Source organism: Cavia porcellus, unplaced genomic scaffold, assembly GCF_034190915.1.
Source record: "Cavia porcellus strain 051 isolate PalLab524CR breed Dunkin Hartley unplaced genomic scaffold, mCavPor4.1 scaffold_2, whole genome shotgun sequence".
Classification (NCBI taxonomy): Eukaryota; Metazoa; Chordata; class Mammalia; order Rodentia; family Caviidae; genus Cavia; species Cavia porcellus.
This window is the reverse complement of record NW_026947485.1, coordinates 151,139,995-151,153,544: the sequence shown is the minus strand read 5'-3', so window position 1 is coordinate 151,153,544 and position 13,550 is coordinate 151,139,995.

The window sequence follows — 13,550 nt, the reverse complement described above, 5'->3', positions numbered from 1 at the left end:
CCTACATTGCCAATTCCTGCCTATCCTAATTCAGACCCTATGATTCACACCACCCCGTGATGTTTTTCTCACTCCTACTAGTGAATGTAATGTTACAGACCCATACAATGCACACCACCCTGCAATGTTTTCCAGAAACCTATCCAACATTCCTATTGCTTGTTTCCTGACTTCCCCATGCTGACCACCCCATGGTCCTTTTCTCCATCCTACATTGCCACTCACTGCCTATCCTAATTCAAATCCTATGATTCACACAACCCCGTGATGATTTTCTCACTCCTCCTAGTGAATGTAATGTTACACACCCATACAATGCTCACCACGCTGCTGATGTTTTTCAGAAACCTATCCTACATTTCCACTGCATGTTTCCTGACCTCCCAATGCTGACCACCCCGTGGTGCTTTTCTCCATCCTACATTGCCACTTCCTGCCTATTCTAATTCAGACCCTCCCATTCACACCACCCCGTGATGTTTTTCTCACTCCTACTAGTGAATGGTATGTTACACACCAAAACAATGCCCATCATCCCCGATGCTTTTCAGAAACCTCTCCGACATTGCCACTGCATATTTCCTGACCACCCAATGCTGACCACCCCGTGGTGCTTTTCTCCATTCTACATTGCAACTCACTTCCTATACTAATTTAGATCCTGGGATTCACACCACCCCGTGACGTTTTTGTCACTCCTACTAGTGAATGTAATGTTACACACCCATACAATGTGCACCACCCCGCTGATGTTTTTCAGAAACCTATCCAACATTCCTATTGCATGGTTCCTGACCTCCCCATGCTGACCACCCCATGGTCCTTTTCTCCATCCTACATTGCCACTCACTGCCTATCCTAATTCAGAGCCTCCGATTCACACCAACCCGTGATGGTTTTTCTCACTTCTACTAGTGAATGTAATGTTGCACACCCATACAATGTGCACCACCCCATGATGTTTTTCAGAAACCTATCCTACATTGCCACTGCATGTTTCCTGACCTCCCCATGCTGACTACCCCGTGGTGCTTTTCTCCATCCTACATTGCTTCTCACAGCCTATCCTATTTCAGTGACTCCGATTCACATCACCCCGTGATGTTTTTCTCACTCCCACTAGTGAATGTAATGTTACACACCCATACAATTCGCAACACCCGCGATGTTTTTCAGAAACCTATCCTACTTTGCCACTGCATGTTTCCTAACCACCCCATGCTGACCACCCCATGGTGCTTTTCTCCATTCTACATTGTAACTTCCTGTATATCCTAATTTAGACCCTCCGATTCACACCACCCCGTGATGTTTTTCTCACTCCTACTAGTGAATGGAATGTTACACAACCATACAATGCGCATCACCCCGCGATATTTTTCAGAAACATATCTTACATTGCCAATGCATGTTTCCGGACCTCCGCATGCTGATCACCCCGTGGTGCTTTTCTCGATCCTACATTGCAACTCACTGCCTATCCTAATTCAGACCCTCCGATTAATACCACCCAGTGATGTTTTTTCACTCCTAGTAGTGAATGTAATGTTACACACCCATACAATGCGCACCACCTCGCGATGTTTTTCAGAAACCTATCCTACATTGCCACTGCATGTTTCCTGACATCCCCATGCTGAACACCACTTGGTGCTTTTCTCCATCCTACATTGCCACTCACTGCCTATCCTAATTCTGACCCTGGGATTCACAACACCCCGTGATGTTTTTCTCACTCCTACTAGTGAATGTAATGTTACACACTCATACAATGTGCACCACCCGCGATGTTTTTCAGAAACCTATCCTACTTTGCCACTGCCTTTTTCCTGACCTCCCCATGCTAACAACCCCTTGGTGCTTTTCTCCATCCTACATTGCCCCTCACTGCCTATCCTTATTCAGACCCTCTGATTCACACCACCCCGTGATGTTTTTCTCACTCCTACTAGTGAATTTAACGTTACACACCCATACAATGAGCACCACCCCGCGAAGTTTTTCAGATTCCTATCCTACATTGCCACAGCATGTTTGCTGACCTCCCCATGCTGACCACCCCGTGGTGCTTTTCTCGATCCTACATTGCCACTCACTGCCTAATCTAATACAGAGACTCCGATTCACACCACCCTGTGATGATTTTCTCAGTCCTACTAGTGAATGGAATGTTACACAACCATACAATGCGCATCACCCCGCGATGTTTTTCAGAAACATGTCCTACATTGCCACTGCATGTTTCCTGACCTCCGCATGCTGATCACCCCGTGGTGCATTTCTCCAACCTACATTGCCACTCAGTGCCTATCCAAATTCAGACCCTCTGATTAACACCACCCTGTGATGTTTTTCACACTCCTACTATTGAATGTAAAGTTACACACCCATAAATTGCGCACCACCCCGCGATGTTTTTCAGAAACCTATCCTACATTTCCACTGCATGTTTCCTGACCACCCAATGCTGACCACCCGGTGGTGCTTTTCTCCATCCTACATTGCCAGTCACTGCCTATCCTAATTCAGGCCCTATGATTCACACCACCCCATGATGTTTTTCTTACTCCTACTAGTGAATGTAATGTTACACACCGATACAATGCCCACCACCCCGCGATGTTTTTCAAAAACCTATCCTACATTGCCACTGCATGTTTCCTGACCTCCGCCTGCTGAGCACACCGTGGTGGTTTTCTCCATCCTACATTGCCACTTCCTGCCTATCCTAATTCAGACCCTCGGATTCACACCACCCCGTGATGTTTTTCTCAATCCTACTAGTGAATGGAATGTTACACACCAATACAATGCGCATCACCCCGCGATATTTTTCAGAAACCTGTCCGACATTGCCACTGCATGTTTCCTAACCTCCCCATGCTGACCACCCCGTGGTGCTTTTCTAGATACTATATTGCCACTCACTGCCTATCCTAATTCAGACCCTGGGATTCACACCACCCCATGATGCTTTTCTCACTCTTACTAGTGAATGTAATGTTACACACACATACAATGTGCACCACTCCGCGATGTTTTTCAGAAACCTATCCTACTTTGCCACTGCATGTTTCCTAACCTCCCAATGGTGACCACCCCGTTCTTTTTATCTCCATCCTCCATTGCCACTCACTGCCTATCCTAATTCAGAGGCTCCGATTCACACCACCCCGTGATGATTTTTCTCACTCCTACTAGTGAATGCAATGTTGCACAAGCATACAATGTGCACCACCCCACGATGTTTTTCAGAAACCTATCCGACATTGCCACTGCATGTTTCCTGACCTCCCAATGCTGACCACCCCGTGGTGCTTTTCTCCATCCTACATTGCCACTCACTGCCTATCCTAATTCAGAGGCTGCAATTTACACCACCCTGTGATGTTTTTCTCACTCCTACTAGTAAATGTAATGTTACACACCCATACAATGCGCACCACCATGCGATGTTTTTCAGAAACGTATCTTACATTTCCACAGCATGTTTCCTGACATCCCCATGCTAACAACCCCGTGGTGCTTTTCTCCATCCTACATTGCCACTCACTGCCTATTCTAATTCAGACTCTCCGATTCACACCACCCCGTGATGATTTTCTCACTCCTAGTAGTGAATGGAATGTTACACAACCATACAATGCGCATCACCGCGCCATTTTTTTTCAGAAACAGGTCCTACATTGCCACTGCATGATTCATGACTTCTGCATGCTGATCACCCCGTGGTGCTTTTCTCCATCCTACATTGCCACTCACTTCCTATCCAAATTCAGACCCTGGGATTCACACCTCCCCGTGTTGTTTTTCTCACTCCTACTAGTGAATGTAATGTTACACACCCATACAATGTGCACCACTCCGCGATGTTTTTCAGAAACCTATCCTACTTTGCCACTGCATGTTTCCTAACCTCCCAATGCTGACCACCCCGTTCTTTTTTTCTCCATCCTCCATTGCCACTCACTGCCTATCCTAATTCAGAGGCTCCGATTCACACCACCCCGTGATGGTTTTTCTCACTCCTACTAGTGAATGTAATGTTGCACACGCATACAATGTGCACCACCCCACGATGTTTTTCAGAAACATATCCTACATTGCCTTGCATGTTTCCTGACATCCCCATGCTAACCACCCCTTGGTGCTTATCTCCATCCTACGTTGACACTCACTGCCTATCCTAATTCAGAGCCTCCGATTCACACCACCCCGTGATGATTTTATCACTCCTACTAGTGAATGGAATGTTACACAACCATACAATGCGCGTCACCCCCGCGATGTTTTTCAGAAACATGTCCTACATTGTCACTGCATGTTTCCTGACCTCCGCATGCTGATCATCCCGTGGTGCGTTTCTCCAACCTACATTGCCACTCAGTGCCTATCCAAATTCAGACCCTCCGATTAACACCACCCCGTGATGTTTTTCTCACTCCTACTAGTGAATGTAAAGTTACACACCCATACAATGCGCACCACCCCGCGATGTTTTTCAGAAACCTATCCTATATTTCCACTGCATGTTTCCTGACCTCCACATGATGACCACCCCGTGGTGTTTTTCCCCATCCTAGATTGCCACCAACTGCCTATCCTAAATCAGACACTCTGATTCACACCACCCCGTGATGCTTTTCTCACTCCTACTAGTAAATGTAATGTTACACACTAATACAATGCGCACCACCCCGTGATGTTTTTCAGGAACCTGTCCTACTCTGCCGCTGAATTTTTCCAGATCGCCCCATGCTCACCACCCCGTGGTGCTTTTCTCCGTTCTACATTGCTACTCACTGCATATCCTTATTCTTATCCTATGATTCACACAACCCCGTGATGTTTTTCTCAAACCTACTAGTAATGTTACACACCCATACAATGCGCACCACCCCGCGATGTTTTTCAGAAACCTATCCTACATTGCCACTGCATGTTTCCTGACCTCCCATGCTGACAACCGCTTGGTGCTTTTCTCCATACTACATCGCCCTCACTGCCTATCCTTATTCAGACCTTCCGATTCACACCATCCCGTGATGTTTTTCTCACTCCTACTAGTGAATTTAACGTTACACACCCATACAATGCGCACCACCCCGCGATGTTTTTCAGAAACCTATCCTACATTGCCAGAGCATGTTTCCTGACCTCCACATGCTGACCACCCCGTGGTGCTTTTCTCCATCCTACATTGCCACTTCCTGCCTATCCTAGTTCATACCCTCCGATTCACACCACCCCGTGATGTTTTTCTCAATCCTACTAGTGAATGGAATGTTACACACCAATACAATGCGCATCACCCCGCGATGTTTTTCAGAAACCTGTCCGATATTGCAACTGCATGTTTCCTAACCTCCCCATGCTGACCACCCCGTGCTGCTTTTCTCCATCCTACATTGCAACTCACTGCCTATCCTTATTCAGTGACTATGATTCACACCACCCCGTGATGTTTTTCTCACTCCCACTAGTGAATGTAATGTTACACACCCATGCAATTCACACCACACCGCGATGTTTTTCAGAAATCTATCTTACATTCCCACTGCATGTTTCCTGACCTCCACATGCTGACCAACCCGTGGTGCTTTTCTCTATCCTAAATTGCCTCTCACTGCGTATACTAATTCAGACCTTCCGATTCACACCACCCCGTGATGTTTTTGTCACTCTTATTAGTGAATGGAATGTTACACAACCATACAATGCGCATCACCCCGCGATGTTTTTCTGAAACATGTCATACATTGCCACTGCATGTTTCATGACTTCCGCATGCTGATCACCTCGTGGTGCTTTTCTCCATCCTACATTGCCACTCGCTTCCTATCCTAATTCAGACCCTGGGATTCACACCACCCCGTGTTGTTTTTCTCACTCCTACTAGTGAATGTAATGTTACAAACCCATACAATGTGCACCACCCGCGATGTTTTTCAGAAACCTATCCTACTTTGCCACTGCATGTTTCCTGACCTCCCCATGCTAAACACCCCGTGGTGCTTTTCTCCATCCTACATTGCCACTCACTGCCTCTCCTAATTCAGACCCTCCGATTCACACCACACCGTGATGATTTTCTCACTCCTACTAGTGAATGGAATGTTACACAACCATACAATGCGCATCACCCCGCGATGTTTTTCAGAAACATGTCCTGCATTGCCACTGCATGTTTCATGACTTCCGCATGCTGATCACCCCGTGGTGCTTTTCTCGATCCTACATTGCCACTCACTGCCTATCCTAATTCAGACCCTCCGATTAATACCACCCCGTGATGTTTTTTCACTCCTAGTAGTGAATGTAATGTTACACACCCATACAATGCGCACCACCTCACGATGTTTTTCAGAAACCTATCCTACATTGCCACTGCATGTTTCCTGACATCCCCATGCTGAACACCACTTGGTGCTTTTCTCCATCCTACATTGCCACTCACTGCCTATCCTAATTCTGACCCTGGGATTCACACCACCCCGTGATGTTTTTCTCACTCCTACTAGTGAATGTAATGTTACACACTCATACAATGTGCACCACCCGCGATGTTTTTCAGAAACCTATCCTACTTTGCCACTGCCTTTTTCCTGACGTCCCCATGCTAACAACCCCTTGGTGCTTTTCTCCATCCTACATTGCCCCTCACTGCCTATCCTTATTCAGACCCTCTGATTCACACCACCCCGTGATGTTTTTCTCACTCCTACTAGTGAATTTAACGTTACACACCCATACAATGAGCACCACCCCGCGAAGTTTTTCAGATTCCTATCCTACATTGCCACAGCATGTTTGCTGACCTCCCCATGCTGACCACCCCGTGGTGCTTTTCTCCATCCTACATTGCCACTCACTGCCTAATCTAATACAGAGACTCCGATTCACACCACCCTGTGATGATTTTCTCAGTCCTACTAGTGAATGGAATGTTACACACCAATACAATGCGCATCACCCCGCGATATTTTTCAGAAACCTGTCCGACATTGCCACTGCATGTTTCCTAACCTCCCCATGCTGACCACCCCGTGGTGCTTTTCTAGATACTATATTGCCACTCACTGCCTATCCTAATTCAGACCCTGGGATTCACACCACCCCATGATGCTTTTCTCACTCTTACTAGTGAATGTAATGTTACACACACATACAATGTGCACCACTCCGCGATGTTTTTCAGAAACCTATCCTACTTTGCCACTGCATGTTTCCTAACCTCCCAATGGTGACCACCCCGTTCTTTTTATCTCCATCCTCCATTGCCACTCACTGCCTATCCTAATTCAGAGGCTCCGATTCACACCACCCCGTGATGATTTTTCTCACTCCTACTAGTGAATGCAATGTTGCACAAGCATACAATGTGCACCACCCCACGATGTTTTTCAGAAACCTATGCGATATTGCCACTGCATGTTTCCTGACCTCCCAATGCTGACCACCCCGTGGTGCTTTTCTCCATCCTACATTGCCACTCACTGCCTATCCTAATTCAGAGGCTGCAATTTACACCACCCTGTGATGTTTTTCTCACTCCTACTAGTAAATGTAATGTTACACACCCATACAATGCGCACCACCATGCGATGTTTTTCAGAAACGTATCTTACATTTCCACAGCATGTTTCCTGACATCCCCATGCTAACAACCCCGTGGTGCTTTTCTCCATCCTACATTGCCACTCACTGCCTATTCTAATTCAGACTCTCCGATTCACACCACCCCGTGATGATTTTCTCACTCCTAGTAGTGAATGGAATGTTACACAACCATACAATGCGCATCACCGCGCCATTTTTTTTTCAGAAACAGGTCCTACATTGCCACTGCATGATTCATGACTTCTGCATGCTGATCACCCCGTGGTGCTTTTCTCCATCCTACATTGCCACTCACTTCCTATCCAAATTCAGACCCTGGGATTCACACCTCCCCGTGTTGTTTTTCTCACTCCTACTAGTGAATGTAATGTTACACACCCATACAATGTGCACCACTCCGCGATGTTTTTCAGAAACCTATCCTACTTTGCCACTGCATGTTTCCTAACCTCCCAATGCTGACCACCCCGTTCTTTTTTTCTCCATCCTCCATTGCCACTCACTGCCTATCCTAATTCAGAGGCTCCGATTCACACCACCCCGTGATGGTTTTTCTCACTCCAACTAGTGAATGTAATGTTGCACACGCATACAATGTGCACCACCCCACGATGTTTTTCAGAAACATATCCTACATTGCCTTGCATGTTTCCTGACATCCCCATGCTAACCACCCCTTGGTGCTTATCTCCATCCTACGTTGACACTCACTGCCTATCCTAATTCAGAGCCTCCGATTCACACCACCCCGTGATGATTTTCTCACTCCTACTAGTGAATGGAATGTTACACAACCATACAATGCGCGTCACCCCCGCGATGTTTTTCAGAAACATGTCCTACATTGTCACTGCATGTTTCCTGACCTCCGCATGCTGATCATCCCGTGGTGCGTTTCTCCAACCTACATTGCCACTCAGTGCCTATCCAAATTCAGACCCTCCGATTAACACCACCCCGTGATGTTTTTCTCACTCCTACTAGTGAATGTAAAGTTACACACCCATACAATGCGCACCACCCCGCGATGTTTTTCAGAAACCTATCCTATATTTCCACTGCATGTTTCCTGACCTCCACATGATGACCACCCCGTGGTGTTTTTCCCCATCCTAGATTGCCACCAACTGCCTATCCTAAATCAGACACTCTGATTCACACCACCCCGTGATGCTTTTCTCACTCCTACTAGTAAATGTAATGTTACACACTAATACAATGCGCACCACCCCGTGATGTTTTTCAGGAACCTGTCCTACTCTGCCGCTGAATTTTTCCAGATCGCCCCATGCTCACCACCCCGTGGTGCTTTTCTCCGTTCTACATTGCTACTCACTGCATATCCTTATTCTTATCCTATGATTCACACAACCCCGTGATGTTTTTCTCAAACCTACTAGTAATGTTACACACCCATACAATGCGCACCACCCCGCGATGTTTTTCAGAAACCTATCCTACATTGCCACTGCATGTTTCCTGACCTCCCATGCTGACAACCGCTTGGTGCTTTTCTCCATACTACATCGCCCTCACTGCCTATCCTTATTCAGACCTTCCGATTCACACCATCCCGTGATGTTTTTCTCACTCCTACTAGTGAATTTAACGTTACACACCCATACAATGCGCACCACCCCGCGATGTTTTTCAGAAACCTATCCTACATTGCCAGAGCATGTTTCCTGACCTCCACATGCTGACCACCCCGTGGTGCTTTTCTCCATCCTACATTGCCACTTCCTGCCTATCCTAGTTCATACCCTCCGATTCACACCACCCCGTGATGTTTTTCTCAATCCTACTAGTGAATGGAATGTTACACACCAATACAATGCGCATCACCCCGCGATGTTTTTCAGAAACCTGTCCGATATTGCAACTGCATGTTTCCTAACCTCCCCATGCTGACCACCCCGTGCTGCTTTTCTCCATCCTACATTGCAACTCACTGCCTATCCTTATTCAGTGACTATGATTCACACCACCCCGTGATGTTTTTCTCACTCCCACTAGTGAATGTAATGTTACACACCCATGCAATTCACACCACACCGCGATGTTTTTCAGAAATCTATCTTACATTCCCACTGCATGTTTCCTGACCTCCACATGCTGACCAACCCGTGGTGCTTTTCTCTATCCTAAATTGCCTCTCACTGCGTATACTAATTCAGACCTTCCGATTCACACCACCCCGTGATGTTTTTGTCACTCTTATTAGTGAATGGAATGTTACACAACCATACAATGCGCATCACCCCGCGATGTTTTTCTGAAACATGTCATACATTGCCACTGCATGTTTCATGACTTCCGCATGCTGATCACCTCGTGGTGCTTTTCTCCATCCTACATTGCCACTCGCTTCCTATCCTAATTCAGACCCTGGGATTCACACCACCCCGTGTTGTTTTTCTCACTCCTACTAGTGAATGTAATGTTACAAACCCATACAATGTGCACCACCCGCGATGTTTTTCAGAAACCTATCCTACTTTGCCACTGCATGTTTCCTGACCTCCCCATGCTAAACACCCCGTGGTGCTTTTCTCCATCCTACATTGCCACTCACTGCCTCTCCTAATTCAGACCCTCCGATTCACACCACACCGTGATGATTTTCTCACTCCTACTAGTGAATGGAATGTTACACAACCATACAATGCGCATCACCCCGCGATGTTTTTCAGAAACATGTCCTGCATTGCCACTGCATGTTTCATGACTTCCGCATGCTGATCACCCCGTGGTGCTTTTCTCGATCCTACATTGCCACTCACTGCCTATCCTAATTCAGACCCTCCGATTAATACCACCCCGTGATGTTTTTTCACTCCTAGTAGTGAATGTAATGTTACACACCCATACAATGCGCACCACCTCGCGATGTTTTTCAGAAACCTATCCTACATTGCCACTGCATGTTTCCTGACATCCCCATGCTGAACACCACTTGGTGCTTTTCTCCATCCTACATTGCCACTCACTGCCTATCCTAATTCTGACCCTGGGATTCACACCACCCCGTGATGTTTTTCTCACTCCTACTAGTGAATGTAATGTTACACACTCATACAATGTGCACCACCCGCGATGTTTTTCAGAAACCTATCCTACTTTGCCACTGCCTTTTTCCTGACGTCCCCATGCTAACAACCCCTTGGTGCTTTTCTCCATCCTACATTGCCCCTCACTGCCTATCCTTATTCAGACCCTCTGATTCACACCACCCCGTGATGTTTTTCTCACTCCTACTAGTGAATTTAACGTTACACACCCATACAATGAGCACCACCCCGCGAAGTTTTTCAGATTCCTATCCTACATTGCCACAGCATGTTTGCTGACCTCCCCATGCTGACCACCCCGTGGTGCTTTTCTCCATCCTACATTGCCACTCACTGCCTAATCTAATACAGAGACTCCGATTCACACCACCCTGTGATGATTTTCTCAGTCCTACTAGTGAATGGAATGTTACACACCAATACAATGCGCATCACCCCGCGATATTTTTCAGAAACCTGTCCGACATTGCCACTGCATGTTTCCTAACCTCCCCATGCTGACCACCCCGTGGTGCTTTTCTAGATACTATATTGCCACTCACTGCCTATCCTAATTCAGACCCTGGGATTCACACCACCCCATGATGCTTTTCTCACTCTTACTAGTGAATGTAATGTTACACACACATACAATGTGCACCACTCCGCGATGTTTTTCAGAAACCTATCCTACTTTGCCACTGCATGTTTCCTAACCTCCCAATGGTGACCACCCCGTTCTTTTTATCTCCATCCTCCATTGCCACTCACTGCCTATCCTAATTCAGAGGCTCCGATTCACACCACCCCGTGATGATTTTTCTCACTCCTACTAGTGAATGCAATGTTGCACAAGCATACAATGTGCACCACCCCACGATGTTTTTCAGAAACCTATCCGATATTGCCACTGCATGTTTCCTGACCTCCCAATGCTGACCACCCCGTGGTGCTTTTCTCCATCCTACATTGCCACTCACTGCCTATCCTAATTCAGAGGCTGCAATTTACACCACCCTGTGATGTTTTTCTCACTCCTACTAGTAAATGTAATGTTACACACCCATACAATGCGCACCACCATGCGATGTTTTTCAGAAACGTATCTTACATTTCCACAGCATGTTTCCTGACATCCCCATGCTAACAACCCCGTGGTGCTTTTCTCCATCCTACATTGCCACTCACTGCCTATTCTAATTCAGACTCTCCGATTCACACCACCCCGTGATGATTTTCTCACTCCTAGTAGTGAATGGAATGTTACACAACCATACAATGCGCATCACCGCGCCATTTTTTTTTCAGAAACAGGTCCTACATTGCCACTGCATGATTCATGACTTCTGCATGCTGATCACCCCGTGGTGCTTTTCTCCATCCTACATTGCCACTCACTTCCTATCCAAATTCAGACCCTGGGATTCACACCTCCCCGTGTTGTTTTTCTCACTCCTACTAGTGAATGTAATGTTACACACCCATACAATGTGCACCACTCCGCGATGTTTTTCAGAAACCTATCCTACTTTGCCACTGCATGTTTCCTAACCTCCCAATGCTGACCACCCCGTTCTTTTTTTCTCCATCCTCCATTGCCACTCACTGCCTATCCTAATTCAGAGGCTCCGATTCACACCACCCCGTGATGGTTTTTCTCACTCCAACTAGTGAATGTAATGTTGCACACGCATACAATGTGCACCACCCCACGATGTTTTTCAGAAACATATCCTACATTGCCTTGCATGTTTCCTGACATCCCCATGCTAACCACCCCTTGGTGCTTATCTCCATCCTACGTTGACACTCACTGCCTATCCTAATTCAGAGCCTCCGATTCACACCACCCCGTGATGATTTTCTCACTCCTACTAGTGAATGGAATGTTACACAACCATACAATGCGCGTCACCCCCGCGATGTTTTTCAGAAACATGTCCTACATTGTCACTGCATGTTTCCTGACCTCCGCATGCTGATCATCCCGTGGTGCGTTTCTCCAACCTACATTGCCACTCAGTGCCTATCCAAATTCAGACCCTCCGATTAACACCACCCCGTGATGTTTTTCTCACTCCTACTAGTGAATGTAAAGTTACACACCCATACAATGCGCACCACCCCGCGATGTTTTTCAGAAACCTATCCTATATTTCCACTGCATGTTTCCTGACCTCCACATGATGACCACCCCGTGGTGTTTTTCCCCATCCTAGATTGCCACCAACTGCCTATCCTAAATCAGACACTCTGATTCACACCACCCCGTGATGCTTTTCTCACTCCTACTAGTAAATGTAATGTTACACACTAATACAATGCGCACCACCCCGTGATGTTTTTCAGGAACCTGTCCTACTCTGCCGCTGAATTTTTCCAGATCGCCCCATGCTCACCACCCCGTGGTGCTTTTCTCCGTTCTACATTGCTACTCACTGCATATCCTTATTCTTATCCTATGATTCACACAACCCCGTGATGTTTTTCTCAAACCTACTAGTAATGTTACACACCCATACAATGCGCACCACCCCGCGATGTTTTTCAGAAACCTATCCTACATTGCCACTGCATGTTTCCTGACCTCCCATGCTGACAACCGCTTGGTGCTTTTCTCCATACTACATCGCCCTCACTGCCTATCCTTATTCAGACCTTCCGATTCACACCATCCCGTGATGTTTTTCTCACTCCTACTAGTGAATTTAACGTTACACACCCATACAATGCGCACCACCCCGCGATGTTTTTCAGAAACCTATCCTACATTGCCAGAGCATGTTTCCTGACCTCCACATGCTGACCACCCCGTGGTGCTTTTCTCCATCCTACATTGCCACTTCCTGCCTATCCTAGTTCATACCCTCCGATTCACAC